General features: G+C 41.7%; 1 protein-coding gene across 4 annotated transcripts in view; it reads right to left on the minus strand.

The window, feature by feature from the left end:
• The window catches only part of FAR2 (fatty acyl-CoA reductase 2), a 154,182-nt gene extending 137,744 nt beyond the window's left edge, over positions 1–16,438 (minus strand). Inside the window, exon 1 of one of the 4 annotated variants that reach the window (XM_082636482.1) lies at positions 16,361–16,438. The gene's annotated coding sequence lies outside the window, so the exon portion shown is untranslated. The other 3 variants (XM_082636481.1, XM_082636480.1, XM_082636479.1) reach the window with 3 other exon arrangements.
• Between the last annotated feature and the right edge of the window lie 3,612 nt (positions 16,439–20,050).

The following is a 20,050-nucleotide window of genomic DNA, read 5'->3' on the forward strand; positions in this document are numbered from 1 at the left end:
GGACACTTAAGTTGCTTCCATGTCCTGGCTATTGTAAATAGAGCTGCAATGAACATTGTGGTACATGACTCTTTGAATTATGGTTTTCTCAGGGTATATGCCCAGTAGTGGGATTGCTGGGTCATATGGTAGTTACATTTTTAGTTTTTTAAGGAACCTCCATACTGTTCTCCATAGTGGCTGTATCAATTTATATTCCCACCAACAGTGCAAGAGGGTTCCCTTTTGTCCACACCCTCTCCAGCATTTATTGTTTCTAGATTGTTTGATGATGGCCATTCTGACCAGTGTGAGATGATATCTCATTGTAGTTTTGATTTGCATTTCTCTATTGATTAATGATGTTGAGCATTGTTTCATGTGTTTGTTGGCAATCTGTATATCTTCTTTGGAGAAATGTCTGTTTAGGTCTTCTGCCCATTTTTGGATTGGGTTGTTTGTTTTTCTGATATTGAGCTGCATGAGCTGCTTGTATATTTTGGAGATTAATCCTTTGTCAGTTGTTTCATTTGCAAATATTTTCTCCCATTCTGAGGGTTGTCTTTTGGTCTTGCTTATGGTTTCCTTTGCTGCGCAAAGCTTTTAAGTTTCATTAGGTCCTATTTGTTTATTTCTGCTTTTATTTCCATTTCTCTAGGAGGTGGGTCAAAAAGGATCTTGCTGTGATTTATGTCCTAGAGTGTTCTGCGTATGTTTTCCTCTAAGAGTTTTATAGTGTCTGGCCTTACATTTAGGTCTTTAATCCATTTTGAGTTTATTTTTGCATATGGTGTTAGGGAGTGTTCTAATTTCATACTTTTACATGTAGCTGTCCAGTCTTCCCAGCACCACTTATTGAAGAGGCTGTCTTATCTCCACTGTATATTCTTGCCTCCTTTATCAAAGATAAGGTGATCATATGTGTGTGGGTTTATCTCTGGGTTTTCTATCCTCTTCCATTGATCTATATTTCTGTTTTTGTGCCAGTACCATACTGTCTTGATTACTATAGCTTTGTAGTATAGTCTGAAAACCAGGTGACTGATTCCTCCAGCTCCATTTTTCTTTCTCAAGATTGTTTTGGCTGTTTGGGGTCTTTTGCGTTTCCATACAAATTGTGAAATTTTTTGTTCTAGTTCTGTGAAAAATGCCAGTGGTAGTTTGATAGGGATTGCATTGAATCTGTAGATTGCTTTGGGTAGTAGAGTCATTTTCACAATGTTGATTCTTCCAATCCAAGAACATGGTATATCTCTCCATCTATTTGTATCATCTTTAATCTCTTTCATCAGTGTCTTATAGTTTTCTGCATACAGGCCTTTTGTCTCCTTAGGTAAGTTTAGTCCTAGATATTTTATTCTTTTTGTTGCAGTGGTAAATGGGAGTGTTTTCTGGATTTCACTTTCAGATTCTTCATCATTAGTGTATAAGAATGCAAGAGATTTCTGTGCATTAATTTTGTATCCTGCTACTTTACCAAATTCATTGATTAGCTCTAGTAGTTTTCTGGTAACATCTTTAGGATTGTTTATGTATACTATCATGTCATCTGCAAACAGTGACAGCTTTACTTCTTCTTTTCCAATTTGGATTCCTTTTCTTTTTCTTCTCTGATTGCTGTTGTTAAACCTTCCAAAACTATGTTGAATAATAGTGGTGAGAGTGGGCAACCTTGTCTTGTTCCTGATCTTAGTGGAAATGGTTTCAGTTTTTCATCATTGAGGACGATGTTGGCTGTGGGTTTGTCATATATGTCCTGTATTATGTTGAGGACATTTCCCTCTATGCCTACTTTCTGCAGAGCTTTTATCATAAATGGGTGTTAACTTTTGTCAAAGGCTTTCTCTGCATCGATTGAGATGATCATATGGTTTTTCTGCTTCAATTTGTTAATATGGTGTATCACATTGATTGATTTACATATATTGAAGAATCCTTGCATTCCTGGGATAAACCCCACTTGATCGTGGTGTATCATCCTTTTAATGTGTTGTTGGATTCTGTTTGCTAGTATTTTGTTGAGGATTTTTGCATCCATGTTTATCAGTGATATTGGCCTGTAGTTTTCTTTCTTTGTGACATCTTTGTCTGGTTTGGTATCAGGGCGATGGTGGCCTTGTAGAATGAGTATGGGAGTGTTCCTCCCTCTGCTGTATTTTGGAAGAGTTTGCGAAGGGTAGGTGTTAGCTCTTCTCTAAATGTTTGGTAGAATTCGCCTGTGAAGCCATCTGGTCCTGGGCTTTTGTTTGCTGGAAGAATTTTTTTTTTTTTAGCATCTTTATTGGAGTATAATTGCTTTACAATGGTGTGTTTGTTAGTTTCTGCTTTATAACAAAGTGAATCAGTTATGTTGGAAGATTTTTAATCATAGTTTCAATTTCAGTGCTTGGCTTGTTCTGTTCATATTTTCTATTTCTTCCTGGTTCAGTCTCGGAAGGTTGTGCTTTTCTAAGAATTTGTCTATTTCTTCCAGTTTTTCCATTTTATTGGCATATAGTTGCTTGTAGTAATCTCTCATTATTCTTTGTATTTCTGCAGTGTCAGTTGTTACTTCTCCTTTTTCATTTCTAAATCTATTGATTTGAGTCTTCTCCCTTCTTTCCTTGATGAGTCTGGATAATGCTTCATCAATTTTTTTTATCTTCTCAAAGAACCAGCTTTTAGTTTTATTGACCTTTGCTATTGTTTCCTTCATTTCTTTTTATTTGTGATCTGATCTTTATGAGTTCTTTCCTTCTGCTAACTTTGGGATTTTTTTGTTCTTCTTTCTCTAATTGATTTAGGTGTAAGGTTAGGTTGTTTATTTGAGATGTTTCTTGTTTCTTAAGGTAGGATTGTATTGCTATATACTTCCCTCTTAGAACTGCTTTTGCTGCATCCCATAGGTTTGGGGTCATCGTGTTTTCATTGTCATTTGTTTCTAGGTATTTTTAAATTTCCTCTTTGATTTTTTTCAGTGAGCTCTTGCTTATTAAGTAGTGTATTGTTTAGCCTCCATGTGTTTGTATTTATTACAGATTTTTTCCTGTAATTGATATCTAGTCTCATAGCGTTGTGGTCGCAAAAGATACTTGATACGATTTCAATTTTCTTAAATTTACCAAGGCTTGATTTGTGACCCAATATATGATCTATCCTTGAAGAATGTTCCATGAGCACTTGAGATGAATACAGAAACATTTGAATGAATCTTACAAACATAACACTGAGTGAAGAAGGTGGATACAAAATAATGCACACTGTATGACTTTACTTACAAATAAAACTCCAAAAACTGGCAAAGCTAACCTATGTTTGAATCTTGCTAATCTATGACTTAGGGGTCAGGATAATGGTTACTTTGGGGTGAATAGGTAATGAGTAGATGGCATCTTATGGGATGCTGGTAATGTTTTATTTTTTTTTAAGTCTGGAAGCTGAAATCTGAGAGCTACTTATTATTGTATTTATGATATATTCACTTTTCCACATGTAAGTCATACCTCGTAAAAAATAATAAAAATCACATGGAGAAGAAACTCTTGGTGAAAATAGTTATTACTTATGTTCATTATTAACCTGTACCTAAAATGCATAGGTTTTCGTTTTCTTTTTTCTTTGCTTTTGTTTGCTTTTTGTGGTCATTTTGTTTTGTTTTGTTTTGTTTTGTTAGAGTAACACGGAAAGCACCTTGTAGTTTCATCACCATATTCCATTGCGGTAAGGAGGAATAAGTATTAGTTTCCTGGGTGTTATGGATTGAATTCTATCCTCCTAAAATTCATATGTTAAAGTCCTCAACTGCAGTATCTCAGAATGTGACCTAATTTGGAAATAAGATTATCATAGAGGTAACTAATTAAGATGAAACCATACTAGAGTACAGTGGACCCCTAATCCATTATGACTGGTGTCCTTAAAAAAGAGGAAATTTGGACACATAGATATGCATAGAGGGCAGTGGAGTTAAAGACACAGGGAGAAGATGGCCATCTACAAGCTAAGAATAGGCCTAGAACAGATGTTTCTCTAACAGTCCTGGGAAGGAACCAATCCTGCCAACACCTTGATTTTTGTAGTCTCCAGATTTCTGAGATGCAGGAAGGGAGGGTGATGCTAAAAGCTCTTCTGTATTAGGGAACCCCCCCCACACACACACACCTGCCTCAACTAGCAACTCACACACTTGGCAAGGCTGCTCTAGGGAATGGGGAGCACTGGAAGGTGTTAGGCAGGGGAATGACATGATCCCTTTTTTGTTTTGGAACAATGGAATGTTCTGAATCATGTGACACACTGAAGATGGATCAGGAAAACCTAAGCATCTCAAACAGTTCTATGATACTTGGCAAGTATCCTCAGAAGGGATCTTTCCTGGGTCTGGAGGTCTTCAAGGAAGTAAAATAACCACTTGATTGTTCCTGAAGCAGTGGTTTCCCATGTTGTTTTGGTCACGACCTCTTTGAAACTCTGTTGAAAACTATAAATCCTCCCATCATCCAGATTTAAGAGTACAGGTGAGGATTTTTAAAACAAGAGTATTGGTTTGTGATCTCACTTGTAGAAATAAAGATGGAAGGCTGAAGATAATGGGGTTTCCACTTGTCATCACCCAGGAAGCCAGCAACTAACTACTAGCCCTATGCCCAGACTCAAAGGTACCGTTCTGGAAACTCTGTACTTTCCCACGTTGGTTGTTTTTGCTCTTCCCCTATTTCTTTATCCACAATGAATAGCAGTTACTTAAATCACAAAGAGATTGTACATCTAGCTTTAAGGGCAGAAAGGAAAGGGGGAAGCATGAAGATTGAACCCAGTCCACAGCCAGGTTTGGGGAAAGAGTGAGAAACTGAGAGGAGGGTGCCACAGGCTAATTTAATCCTCAGGATTTATGGTGAATAAAGGAGAACATTGTTTCCTTGGGGAGAATTTTCATTATCTTCCCTGTGGACTTTAATTCATTTTAATTCCATTTCCCATCACCCCCTTCTTGGTGCTAACTGCTCAGGGCTATGGGAAGCTAAATCACTGACTGGGGCTGGCTAGGAGGTGGAGGAATGGGAAATAAAAATATATGAGTATTTTTTATATTCACACTGAGGATCTTCGCTGAAAGATTTCACAAACTCCAAAGTTTTATTTAACTGGTCAGAAATTGCCCAATGAATAGGGGGCACTAAAGCTTAAGGGGAGGTACTATAACTTGTTCACCACTATATTTGCAGAGCTAAACACCTGGCCTGACACATGGTAGTAAATTGAATGAATGAATGAATGAATGAATGGAATAAAATGCTCATGGGATTTGTAGTCATAACATTTGGATATTATTCTACACTTAAATAGATAAGTGACAAGTCCCTTTGTGTTTTGGGGACTGACTTTTTCTTTTCTATAAAATAAGGGAATTAGATCAAATACAGATAAGGTACTTGAACATTCTACAATTTAGAATATGTAGAATATGAATAGAGTTAGTTAAGGCAAAGCTATTTGCAGTCACCACTACGTGGAGTAGATAAGATGGTGCAATATGTATGTATGTATATAGTATGTCTAAGAGTTTAGGGAAGGCTAATTTGAGAAAGTTTCACTCTGTCCTAAAAGAAACTGAGACCTAAATTTACCTAAAGTGCAATCCTGTGACCAACAGTGCACTCAGCAGCACTTGCATAACCATTGCTTCAGGCAGGACTGGACCAAAATAGTAAGAAGAAAAGAAGGAAGAAGCAAAGTCACAATTCTACTAAGGAGAGAGCTTTGGCAACTACAGGTTACCAAGAAAGAAGGAAACTGCTTATTTGGATGAGAACTATTAACTCTTTCAAACTCCCCTGCAGCTTGGAGAATAGTTTTGTAAGTGGATCTTAATGCTCTCAAAGCTTCTTGGTACGAGAACATGTGTCCATCCTTTAGATCATACACTTATCTTCAGAACAAATAGGTCTTAAAGGTCTCATGTAAACAAACACAATGGAAATGAGTCAATTCAGAATGAGACAACAATTACAGCATAATAGAAATAAAAATACACAGACTGACATAAAATTGATTTCATTAATATTTATCAGGGTATCTTATTTACACTTATGTTTCATGTGGAATTAAGTGGACAGTTTCTCTTAAGTTTTAGACAAATACTTCTATTTTTATTAAATGAATATTATCTTTTTTTTTTTTTTTTTTTTTTTTTTGCAGTACGTGGGCCTCTCACTGCTGTGGCCTCTCCCGTTGAGGAGCACAGGCTCCAGATACACAGGCTCAGCGGCCATGGCTCATAGGCCTAACCGCTCTGCGGCATGTGGGATCTTCCCGGACCGGGGCACGAACCTGTGTCCCCTGCATCGGCAGGTGGACTCTCAACCACTGCACCACCAGGGAAGCCCTATCTATCTTTAAGATGCTTTTATTACTGGATAAAACTATGCTGCTACTATCCACACACCTTTTAGTACTAAATGTCCTTTCTTGAAAATAATAATAAAAAATCTTTGATACATGCACACATAGTGAATTGTTACACAGAGCTTCTTTTGTTCAGGTTATCAAATTCTTCTGGGCAGATTCTTCCAGTTTCTTGGCAATATCATGCATTGGTGAATCTAATTCTGCTTGAAGCGCTTCAGTGGTTTCAAATATGTTGGGACCAGACACATAATTTAACAATCTTCCTAATTTCCAACTCTCCTGCCCTCAAGAATACTGGAGTTTGTGCTGACTTTTGTGGAAAGTGTCCTCTCACTGACCTATGATAAAGAATGCACCATTTTTCTAAAATGATCTAAAATGTGGAGCATTTTCACAATGACTTTTTCTCATTTCTTGGCTCAGGAAATATTATACTTGCCTCCTATGGTCATCCTGTTATTCACCAGTGAATGTTACTGACCCAGCACCTCTCAGCTGAGGTGGATGGATGGGAAAGTGGATAGAAGAGGCCGTATTTTTGCCTTTTTTTACACAGATTCACAAGGAAGAGTTTTCCCTTCTCCTCTTCCCCTCAAGTGTGTGTTTCAACACTTTGGAGCCATCTCTGGAGGAGCCTAGGAAGTTAAAATGCATTAAAAACAAGGTAATAGCATGTCCAAAAGCCAAAGGGGACGCATTGTCATCTGCAGCTGGACTGGGCTTTTCCTGGACTGCAGAGGTTAAGTTTACAAAATTATCTAGGATTTTAAAAATAAACCACGACTAAAGCAATAGACACATGCTATTTTTAGTGTCTGCCAATTAAAGTAAGATGAATTTTTTTCACTGTCTACTTAATCATGTTGTTCTCTACAAAAAGAAATATATAATATTTTTTTGCTTTGGTATAGTGTTGACTAAAGTGGAAAAATGGCTATTGAATAAAGATCTCACCTGAAACCAATTCTTTTTTTTTTTAATTAAAGGCAGGTCTCTGAATTAGTCATGGAAAGGCCCCTTATGAATGTGGCTGGCAATCTGTTTGATTCCCACAGAATACTGTGCCCTGGAAAGATTTTGTGATCACAGCGATAGACCTAAGCACAAGCCTCCATCTCCCATCTTCTGGTTCTAAGTCCCATGGAAGCACCTACACCAGCTGTGCCCACATTTGTACCTGTGCTGTGCTGGTTATGTATGAAGTACCTGGGGAGTCCTGTACCAAAAATACAGACTCATTGAGGGTGTGGTGAAAAGGGAACCCTCCTGCACTGTTGGTGGGAATGTAAATTGGTACAGCCACTATGGAGAACAGTATGGAGGTTCCTTAAAAACCTAAAATTAGAACTACCATACGACCCAGTAATCCCACTACTGGGCACATACCCTGAGAAAACCATGATTCAAAAAGAGACATGTACCACAATATTCATTGCAGCAATATTTACAATAGCCAGGACATGGAAGCAACCTAAGTGTCCATCGACAGATGAATGGATAAAGAAGATGTGGCACATATATACAATGGAATATTACTAAGCCATAAAAAGAAACAGAACTGAGTTATTTGTAGTGAGCTGGATGGACCTAGAGTCTGTCATACAGAGTAAAGTAAGTCAGAAAGAGAAAAAACAAATACTGTATGCTAATGCATATATGTGGAATCTAAAAAAAAATGGCACTGATGAACCTAGGAGCAGGGCAGGAATAAAGATGCAGAAATAGAGAATGGACTTGAGGACACTGGGAGGGGAGTGGGAAGCTGGGGCGAAGTGAGAGAAGCATCGACATATACACACTACCAACTGTAAAATAGATTGCTAGTGGGAAGCAGCAGCATAGCACAGGGGGATCAGCTTGGTGCTTTGAGATGACCTAGAGGGGTGGGATAGGGAGGGTGGGAGGGAGGCTCAAGAAGGAGGGGATATATGTATGCATATGGCTGATTCACTTTGTTGTACAACAGAAACTAACACAGCATTTTGAAGCAATGATACCCCAATAAAGATGTATAAAAAATAATTAGTAAATAAATAAATAAAATAGGCATGGGGTGGGGATGATGAAAAATGTATTTGTCAACCTAAACTTAAGACTGTCACACTTAAACCATCACTCTTCACAAACAGGGTGCTTTAATAAAAAACAGGTTTGCTTTACTGAAATAAAAATCAGAGGTGACTACTCACAGAAGATCCATGCTTAGAGGTAGCAGACTTCAACAGCTAAGTAATATTGGTGTTAATTACCCCCTCTCCCTCTTAGATGCTGGGTATGTTTATCTGAGGCCCCATCCTTTACATGTGAATTCAAACGTCTGAATAACTTTCAAAAGCTATCACCTGCAAGACTGTCTTCTGCATCTCACGTTGGCAGCTAACACTAGCTACACTACTCATCCACAATAAATGGCATTGTCATGACTCCGGTGGTAATAACATTTGAGGAGCTTCTAGACCGTCAGTTTACCTATTTGTATTTCTACCTTGACGTGGACTGAATGTTTCAGTCCTCCCAAAATGTGTGTGTTGAAATCTAGGCTCCAATGTGATGGTGTATGGAGGAGGGGCCTCTGGGAGGTTATTAGGTCATGAGGGCAGATCCCTTGTGAATGGGATTATTGCCCTTATAAAAGAGACTTCTGAGAACCCCCTTGCTCCTTCCACCATGTGAAGTTACAACGGAAAGAAGGACATCTATGAACCAGGAAGTGGTTCTCACCAGACAGCACATCTGCTGGTGCCTTTGTCTTGGACCCGCAGCCTCTGGGACTGTAAGAAATAAATTTTTGTTGTTTATAAGCCACCCAGTCTATGGTACTTTGTTATAGCAGCCTGAACTAAGACTACCCCTAATATATAAAACAAATCTATTAAAATTATCTATGGCCAGTGAGTTTAGTAGCCTAGAGCAGGGGGCGGCAAACATTTTATGTTAACGGTCCAGATGGTAAATATATTAGGCTTTGCAAATCACAACTACTCATTACGTGGAGCACCAAAGCAGCCATAGACAATAGGATGAGTAGGTGCATGGCACTGGCTGATTTCCAATAAAACTTCACTCATGGATACCGAAATTTGAATTTCATATAATTTTCATTTGCCAGAGAACACTATTCTTTTTTTTTTTTTTTTTTTTTTTTTTTTTTTTTTTTGCGGTACGCGGGCCTCTCACTGTTGTGGCCTCTCCCGTTGCGGAGCACAGGCTCCGGACGCGCAGGCTCAGCGGCCATGGCGCACGGGCCCAGCCGCTCTGCGGCATGTGGGATCTTCCCAGACCGGGGCACGAACCCGCGTCCCCTGCATCGGCAGGTGGACTCTCAACCACTGCGCCACCATGGAAGCCCCACTATTCTTCTTTTGATTTTTTTCAACCACTTAAAAATATAAGCACTATTCTTAGTCCAAGACATATACAAAAATAGGCAGGATTCAGATTTGGCCCTCAGGCCATAGTTTGCTAACCCCTAAGCTAGAGCACCAGGTGGATGAAGCCGTGGCCAGAGTCCACAGATGTTTGAACTTGTCTCTTCTGCCCTGCTCTGCTGGTTATTCTTTGGTCACAAATCGCACTTCTGCCTCGATCCCACCACCACGCAAATGCACTGGAGACCAGTAAAGAAGATGTATGAGATTCAGTGCAAAATCACTGCTCCTACAGATGTCCTATGTATTCACACTGTGTTGCCCTGCCGGGGATATACTATGAACATCAAATAAGGCTCAGACCTCCCATGGGACATGAAAGGTCCTGTGAAATCTTCCCCATTTTCTATGCTTCAGCTTTCTCACGTGTACATCTAGACTTGACAGAATGTACCTCCGAGAGGTCCTGCATAGCCTTGCCAGGGAAGTAGAAGTTAAAATTTTTTAAAAATTGTTTTTAGTCAGACTGCAGATCTTGCTTGTGAATATCTCTTCATCTATTATCCATATGGTAGAATTGTTTTCATCATCAACTCGGAACTTATTAACAGAGTCAGTTCAATTCCGGTCTTCTGCTTCCTTCCAGCTAAGCAGTAGCATGAAAGACATGAGAGAAGCTGATGGTGAATAGACAGCTGTGGATGTTAAAAGGTTTAATCTATTAATATAGGGCAGCATTTCCCAAAGCGTGTTATGTTGAATGCTGACTCTGTTAGATGTTCTGCCAAAAAAAGCATTTCAAGGTCAAGTAAGTTTAGGAAATGCAGCATAAAATATCTCTTCTTGATTGATGATTCTTAAAGTGCATTATTAGTATGTTAAAGGCTTTGAGGATTCCCACAATAAGACTGCTTAACTAGGTTAAATTAAGTGTTTCTCAAGCTTATGTGATGAGGGAAGCTTTTTTCCCTTCACTTGACTGTTATTAATATCCCGAGAAACTAATGGTCCACAGACTGCATTTTGGGACACTGAATACAGACAAGGTGGAAGAATGGAAAGCTTCTAAGCAGGGGAGTAACTTATGGTGTAGAGCAATCACTTTGGTGCGGATCAGACTTTTCTCTCTGGGTTTTCGTCATTTTAGGAGATTACCCCATGTGCCATCAGTGTGCTCAAGTCAGAAAGACAGAAGTCATATTTGTTTTGGTGGTAACCTCTTAAACATTATAAAGTTCGTGCACAGTTCATTAATAATCTCAACAGTAGAAATGATAATATGAAAAGCATATTATCTTCTGCTATCTCACCTCTATCCCAACAGCCTGGCACACTTTTCAGAGATACCAGGCAGCGTTATCAGTTTCCATGTCACTTTTCAGCTCTTCTGTGGCAACTCTAAATCTTATGCATCAGGAGGCTATGGTTGTGGATTATAAACATACAGCAGTATCTACTGGAGGAATTTATTATCACACTTCTTTGCTTAGCCACTTCTCATCGCCGATCTATCACCAAGGTTTATCAGTTCTACTTCTGAAATGCACTTCAAGTCTGCCCACTTCTCTCCATCTTGCCTGTCCGCACCATCACCAGCTCTGTCCTACTTCCAACCCCTGATCCCGCTCGTCCATTCTCCTAATTGCAGCCACAAAGGTCTTAAAATTTAAATTAGTCTCTGGCTTCAAAGTCTTCAAGAGCTTCTCATTAAAATAAAATTCAGAATCTTTATCAAGATCTGTGAGGATCTACATGACCAGGCTCACACACATGGCCGGCCTCTCAGCAACTCCCTCACCCAAAACACGTGCCTTCTTTCTGTTCCTTGAACACTTCCAGGTTTTTCCTTTCCTTACAGTCTTCCTACTTGCTATTTCCTCTGCCCAGATTGCTTTTCCCTCCATTCTTTTTTTTTCTTTTTGCCAAGTTAATCCCTATGCTTCCTTCAAATATCAATTTAAATCTTTCTTTGTCAGAGACCTTCACAAACCACCAAATCTGAGTCAACCCCTGATTTTTTCATTGCACCTGTTATTCTCCATGCTACTTCCAAAATTTTCTTATTATATGTTTATATTTTAAATGCCTGTAAGATCCAAAAGGATAGGGGACACATCTGCTTTATTCCACACTAAATGCAGAAAAATTGGCATTGTGTCTGGTCACAGAATGGGCTTAATAATTATGTGTTACATGACTGAAGCTAACCAGTGGAAAGTTCTCTTCGTTTTATCTCCTGCCTTTTCCTTACATGAAACTTTAGTTCCATCCAGATTTTCATCTTTTGCACAATTATCACCCAGAAGGTTCATTCATTCATCTCTATTAGGAGTGGAATTTTAAGTGCCATCTCATGTAACTCTCCTCTTAAGCTTCTCTAACCATTTCAGTTTATTTTATTCTCTTCTTGGGAACTCATTGCACTTATTTTCTGTACCATTCATTTGGTGCCTAATTTTATATTGCCTCTTAACAATGTATCTGTTATGTTAATTAACACATTATATTTACATATTTCATCTTGTCAATGATGTCATAAATCTATCGAGTACAGGACTTGGTACTTCATAACCCTGAAGTTCACAGCACGCCTCTGCACAGAGTAGCTGCATGAAAGGAGTCTCCGTCCACCTTCTCTGGTGCCCCTATTTTAAGACTTTGATACGGAAGTTTGATCTATATCCTTTTACTCTATTTTCTTCCTCAACCCTTCCAAGTGTGTTGCCATCATACTGGGAATGAAAGCTGTGGAAAGGATAAGTTCTGAGGTCAGAGAGAAGCAATAAAAGGAGGAGTGTGGGAAAAGAGGACTGGTCCAAGGTTTCTAAGTTCCTCCCGCAATGGTACAGAAGGTGAAGACAACTTGGTAGGGGACTAGGTATACTTTATATTGCCAGGTATCTCCCAGAATATTTAAAAGAGTGCCTTGCTCACGGTTTTGAAAGTATGAATATTTAAAAGTTAAATGGGGCAAAAAGGATACCTTCTTAAAAATTTCAATCAATGACTCAATTTTTCATTGTTCAGTTTTGGATGAATTCCACCAAAACATCAATTTAATTCAGGAAGTATCTTTGGGATCCAGGAAGGTATTCTGTACTTTTAGTTGCCAGTTCCAATCTTGACCAAATAAAGACTTTTAAGGAATATTTAAAATACCACAAAACATAGCTACTTTTTGTTCTATTTTTTCTCCCACCAAAATATAAGGGTTATAAAGGTTCTACAACCCTTTTAATGTACTTAACCAGCCTTCCTCAAGCTACTTCTGAAACATGTATTAGAAAAGTTAAGCCTGTAACAATACTGTCTTTGTTAGTATAGTACTGTTCAAGGTAAGTCAACAGTTTTACAATTATTATCTCTTTTTACCTACCTGTCTTCACAATGACTCTTTAAGATGAATACAGTAGTAGATATTGTCTGTTATCTTTATTTTGTCAATGAGGAAATTGGGCGTAGAAGGACTTAATGACAGAAGCATGCAGCAGCTAACTTTCTGTTTTTGTCAGAGAATTCACCTGCAGTGTAGGATGGCTGAGACAGGGTTGTTATTCAGGAAGTGACAGAACAGGCTTGTGAACCTGGCCTCAGGACTGGCTATGGAATTTGCAGGGTCTAGTGTAAAATGAAAATTTGGAGCTCCTTGTTTGAAAATTACTAAGACAGCTGACAGCGACAGCAGAACATTAAACCAAGTGCAGGGCCCTTCTCCAAGTATTGGTCCCTGTGAGCTGGCCCTGCCTGAGGCCTCTGAACCTCTAACATCTGGGTGATTAAGTATCAAGGAGGCTGTGAGCGCCTGAAATTGTAGGCAGAATTCTGTTAATATGTATATGCTTATTTTTCATATTCCAAAGCTTTTATCAGATCCTTAAGTGGTCTGTTAACAAAATAAAGCATTAAGAATGCTTCTTCAGGGCTTCCCTGATGGCGCAGTGGTTGAGAGTCTGCCTGCCAATGCAGGGGACACGGGTTCGTGCCCCAGTCCGGGGGGATCCCGCGTGCCACGAAGCGGCTGGGCCCGTGAGCCATGGCCGCTGAGCCTGTGCGTCCAGAGCCTGTGCTCCGCAACGGGAGAGGCCACAACAGTGAGAGGCCCGCGTACCGCAAAAAAAAAAAAAAAAAAGAATGCTTCTTCAAGAGTAATAAATGTTCTCAAAGAGACCAAACACAAAGTCACAAGAGACTGGCAGGGACCGCGTGTGCATGTTCCTTCAGAGACCATTTGTACATGCATGAGTTTTCATGGGTGCACAAGTATTAATGCAAAGACAAAGAATTCTTAAGGCTGCCCAGATGTTGCCAGAAAGAAATAACATCTGAATGTACCTTCAGAAGATAGGAAAGGGAATAGTGAGACATTCAAGATGATGATGTTCTTCACAAACCCCAAAGTGATACCCAAGTATGAGCTATTTTACTTATTTTTCCTCCCTTAAAGGAAGCTTCTCCCTCTCCTTCTGTAATTAGATGTCACGCTCCCTCTTTTAAGTTAAGGAGAAATGTAAGATTTACCAACTCGTGCTGATTTATATCAATTTTATAGATAATTATAACCCAACGTTGAAATAGGAGTAAAGTAGGAATTTGTTAACACAGCAGGTTCAGAAGATGCCCTCAGAAACAGGGAAAGAGTGCTCTGAAGACCTGCATCCCGAGAAATACTACAGAAGAAATGCTGCAACTCTTGAGTCTGGCTGGTAAAGCCCCATGGCCATCTCCTAGAAGTCTCACACACAAATATCCCTAATAGCGGATTTTGCTGAAAGCCCTGCTCCTTTAGTCTGAGTGGCTGCCTTAAAATTTTATTTAGTCTCTTTGCCCTTTTAGACTAAATATGCTCCTCAGCCAAATCTCCAACTCATATGAATGGGGATACAGAGATGGGTAATTGAAACAGCAGGGAAATTCTCAAATTTCCATTTGCACAGTGTCAAACTTCTCTTGATGCAGCAGCCTCTAACAAGTAGAAAAGCACGATTCACTTGAGTTTCCTGGTTAGTCTGCTGTACCCACTCTTGTCCCTGTTCATGGCACAATGGGACAATCTACATGATTTAACCAGCCGCCGAAGCTCTGGCAGATACAAAACGAACCTTGGTTGCTCACACCTGGTAACCCATCCTTCGAAGAATAAGTGTTCTTAATTCTACTCATCCCACCAGGTGAAAAGCAGGAGGTTTCTAGGATGAAGTCGGTCATTAATTCTTTTAACTGAATGGAATTGCGCCGTGGGTAATCGCCAGGGGTGCCAGCAGCCTTCCTTCAAGCCATCTACACCAGTTGCAATCTAGTACCTGCTCCCCTGCTACCTCCAAGACGCCCAGGCCCCTCAGGAAGAGGCGGAAAACTTCGGACGGGGACAGACCCCACCCCGGCCGCCCCGGGGCCGTTCCGGCCCTTTTCAGCCTGGGGCTCGGTACCCGGCGAGGCGTGCACAGCCCGGCGTGGGACTAGGGGCCGGAAAGCGCGCCCCGACAGTCCAGGGCGCAGGGAGGGCGGCCACCGCGCCCCACGTGGCCCTGCTCTCTCCTGGAACAGCCCCGGGGGCCGAGGAGGCCTCCGCCAGACCCGGCCGGAGCCTCTGTCTCCCCGGACCCGCGGCCGCGGCGCGGCTCCCAAGTTAGCCCAGTCTGCAGCTTGCCGACACGCGCGCCCTTCCCGCCCCCGCGTGCCCCACCTTGGCGGGCGATGCCGGCGCCCAGCGCGCCTAAGCCGCGGCCGGATGGCTGGGGGCGGCTGGGGGCAGCTCCGGGACAGAGCCGCGGAAACCGCGCGTCTCCCCGCCGGGGCCCGAGCCCACCCTGCCGCGGGGCTCCGCGGCTGCCTCGCCCTCTCTGCAGACCCCGCCGAGCCCGGTCTCCCGGCCACCCCGGCCGGCTCCTCGCCGGCGGAGGCGTGGGCGCTCGCGCGGCCCGGCTGCGACCCTGAGTACCTGCTCCTCCGGCGCGGGGCGGGCTCAACTAGTGGTCCTCTAAATCCCGGTCCTTTCCCGGGGCTCCGGGAGGTGCTCCGGCCACGAGGAAGCTGCTCTCGTCTTTCGGCTCCCAAACGTGACACTCTACATATCCGGCTCGGAGACTGGGTGTGGGGCGGGAGGAAACCACCCTCCCTCCGACCTTCCCCTCGGCCGCCGCGGCCTCGGCGTCGGGCGCGGAGCTGGCGGCGGCCTCTGCCCGGGGCGGGAGGAGGGCGAGGGGCTGGCGAGGGCCCTACAGGCCGCGAGGGGACCGCATCGTGGGCAGGGTGGCCGGCCGCGCAGGCCCGCCCCGCAGCTTCCATTCATTCAGCTCCGAGCAGATCCACTCGCTATTACTCCCGGCTTGGATTTTTTTCCCCCATTTTTAAAAAAAAATCGGTGGGTGAGGGGTAAGGGAACAGGAAAGGCGCCCCTCTCTGGTCTGGAAAAGGAGAGCTCCTACACCTTGAGAGAGAGAGAGAGAGAGAGAGAGAGAGAGAGAGAGAGAGAGAGAGAGAGAGGAGAGGGGAGAAAGAGAGACAGAGACAGAGAGAGATGGGGGCCAAGGGGAGACAGAGGGTCAGAGGTTCTACCGTGAACGCTTGGAGGACACACCTTTCCCCACCCACCCTAGCAGAAAAGGCAGCCAAAAATCCGAGTTTACTCAGCTTGTCCGTACTGCACGCCCAGTGGGAGGGATGCTCTGGTGTCTGCTCCAGACTGCGGAGGCGCCTGGCAATGACCGACCAGGGCAGTGTCCTTTTAAAAATCCAGGAGGGGCCGGAGGCGCGGTTTACTCATGTCCAGGGTGTGGAGGGCAGAAATCAGGCTCTGTCTGCGTCAGGTGGGAGTGGGTAGGTGGATAGGAAACTAGAAAAGATCAGAGATGCGGCTGCAAGAATGCAGCTGGCCAGCTTTGCTCATCAGAGCTCCTTATCAGATTAAAAAACAAACAAAAAAAAACAAAGAAAAAAACAGGCAAACAAACAACAACAACAAAAAAAAACGTTTTGTTTATAAGCCTGGTAGCTTAGCTTTGGGGGGATTTGCTTTGGTCGCTGTTACATTTTAAACGGGAAAACTGGACCGTCGTCAGGGAAGACTTGTAGAGGGGACAGAGAGGCACGTGAGTGGAGCTGTCACAGTCCTCAGCCAGGACGTGCTGAAAAACGGCCAACGCCCAACCTCATTTCTTGGACAAGGTGGAAGGTAAATTCCCAAATAAACGTGCTATGTTAAGAAAAGCCAAAAAGGAACATTGCCCTATACGTTGTCTTCATTCTCCTCATTACAACAATCGACATACAAAGAAATAAAATTTAATTCATGCAAGTTGGAGTTAATATGAGCCATTTTTTGCATTAAAAAAAATCACACCCATCTTGAATTCTCTTCTATTGGACTCTCTTCAATTGAATATATTAAGCAAAGTGTAGCCTAAAATCACGGTGGCTAATTTTCTCCGGTGTTTTTACCTGAGAGCAAGAGAGACAGAAAAAGTTAGGACCACATAAATATACTCTTTGTTATCGCTCCTCCCACTCGAGAATAAGTCTGAATGTGTTCCCCAAACAACGTGTATGTCAGCACTTGAAATGATACTGTCAAATGGTGGTGAGATTGAAATCACTGCTATGTGATGAGTATTGAAATCACTCATCACATAGCGGAAAAGGTAAATTGTTACAACTCTTTGAAAAACAATTGGCAACAAGTTTCCAAGGCTTAAAATGTTGAGTCACTCAAAAATTTTTTTATTGTTCTGAATCTTTTTTTTTTTTTTTTTTTTTTGCGGTACGCGGGCCTCTCACCGCTGTGGCCTCTCCCGTCGTGGAGCACAGTCTCCAGACGCACAGGCCCAGCGGCCATGGCTCATGGGCCCAGCCGCTCTGCGGCACGTGGGATCCCCCCGGACCGGGGCACGAACCCGTGTCCCCTGCATTGGCAGGCGGGCTCCCAACCACTGCGCCACCAGGGAAGCCCTGAATCTTTTGATATAGGATTCTCATTTCTTAGAATATATCCAAAGAAAGTAATTCACAAAAGAGAAATGTCATATGGACAAAGTTCATGTTCATTACAACACTATTTATAAAATAGAAAATAGAAAACATACTTTCAGTGTAGTGTTGATAAATAAAATGCAACATTATTATAGGTTACAAAACCATAATTTTATTTTCACCATTTAAAGTAAATGTAAAAAGTAAAAGTAAAGTATGTATGGATAATGTATTCATTTGCTGGGACTGCCTTATCAAAGTACACAGACTGGTGGCTTAAACAGAAATTTATTATCTCACAGTTCTGGAGGCCAGAAGTCCAAGATCAAAGTGTTGGCAGGATTCTTCCTCTGAAGGCTGTGAGGGAGAATCAGTTTCATGCCTCCTACCTAGCTTCTAGTGGTTTGCTGGCAATTTTTTTTTTTTTTTTTTTTTGGCTTTTCTTAGCTTCAAGAAGTATAACCCTGATCATTAGTCATATCAGATTAGGGCTCACCCTAGTGGCCTCATCTGAATTTATGACATTTGCAACAGTCCGATTTCCATATAAGGTCACATTCTGAGGTACTGAGGGTGAGGACTTCAACATATGCATTTGGGGAGGGGGGATGTGGAGAAAGGCACAAATCAATCCATAAACATATAATAGCAAAAAGAGGCAGTGTAGTTGTTACCGAGTCCAAGCTCATACTGCTCACCCCGAGACAGGCCAATAAATCGAGAGAGGAGGTGGTGGGGAAAGGAACAGTGACTTTATTTAGAAAGCTGGCAGACCAAGAAGATGGTGGACTTGTGTCCCAAATAACCATCTTGCCTGAGTTAGAATGCAGGCCTCTTTTATACTAAAAGGGGAGGGAGTAAAGTCAGTCATTTCCTGGTTCCAGTCAGCCTCCAGAGGAGATGTGTTAATTTCATTCTTCCTGCAGTCATTCAAAGGTGGGCCTGGTCAGGATGTTTTCTGTGAGCCAGACAAACTTATTTTAGGTTAATGCTCATTACCTGGAAGCAGGGTTCCTAGAGATGGATCATTATGTATAATTTATGCTTATAGACAACATCCCTTTAGTGATTAACTTGTAATAGAATACAAAGTTTCTTCCCTATTACATAGTGGGTTGAATGGTGGCTCCCAAAAGATACGTCCTGGTGCAAATCCCTGGAACCTATGAATGTCACCTGATTTGGATGAAAGAGTCTCTTTATATGCAATGAAGTTAAAGGTCTTCAGAGGAGATCTTCCTGGATTATCCAGGTGGGCCTTAAATCTAATGGCAATTGCCTTTGTAAGAGAAAGGCAGAGGGAGATTTGAGACATGTACATATTGGTTAAAGTGATTTGAAAACAAGGCAGAAATTGGAGCAAAGTGGCAAAAAGAAAAAGAAAAACAAACAAACAAAAAAACCCAGGAAAGCCAAGGAGTGCAGATGGCCCGCCAGAAGCTGGTAGAGAAGGAAGGATTCTTGTCTAGAGCCCCCAGAGGTTGAGGAGCATGGACTTAACCTTGAGATCAGACTTCTAGCCTCCAGAGCTGTGAGTGTATAAAATCCTGTTGCTTAAGCCACCCAGTAGTTTATTATCACAGCCTTAGGAAACCAAATTAGGCATTTTGGGGTGGAATTCTATGTATTTACCTTTTGTTTTTTTCTTGAAAGAGTGATAAATGATTCAAAACCATTTCAAGTGAGTATTTTACTAGAAATCTTAAAATTCTCATCCACGTTTTTATTTTTATTTTTTACTTTTTTTACATCTTTATTGCAGTATAATTGCTTTACAATTGTGTGTAAGTTTCTATGTTATAACAAAGTGAATCAGTTATACATATACATATGTTCCCATATCTCTTCCCTCTTGTGTCTCCCTCCCTCCCACGCTCCCTATCCTACCCCTCTAGGTGATCACAAAGCATTGAGCTGATCTCCCTGTGCTATGACGCTGCTTCCCACTAGCTATCTATTTTACGTTTGGTAGTGTACCTATGTCCATGACACTCTCTGACTTTGTCACAGCTTACCCTTCCCCCTCCCGATATCCTCAAGTCCCTTCTCTAGTAGGTCTGTGTCTTTATTCCTGTCTTACCCCTAGGGTCTTCATGACATTTTTTTTTCTTAAATTCCATATATATGTGTTAGCATATGGTATTTGTCTTTCTCTTTCTGACTTACTTCACTCTGTATGACAGACTCTAGGTCCATCCACCTCACTACAAATAACTCAATTTTGTTTCTTTTTATAGCTGAGTAATATTCCATTGTATATATGTGTCACATCTTCTTTATCCATTCATCCGATGATGGACACTTAGGTTGCTTCCATGTCCTGGCTATTGTAAATAGGGCTACAATGAACA

This window comes from Mesoplodon mirus, assembly GCF_964341445.2.
Source record: "Mesoplodon mirus genome assembly, chromosome: 11".
Classification (NCBI taxonomy): Eukaryota; Metazoa; Chordata; class Mammalia; order Artiodactyla; family Ziphiidae; genus Mesoplodon; species Mesoplodon mirus.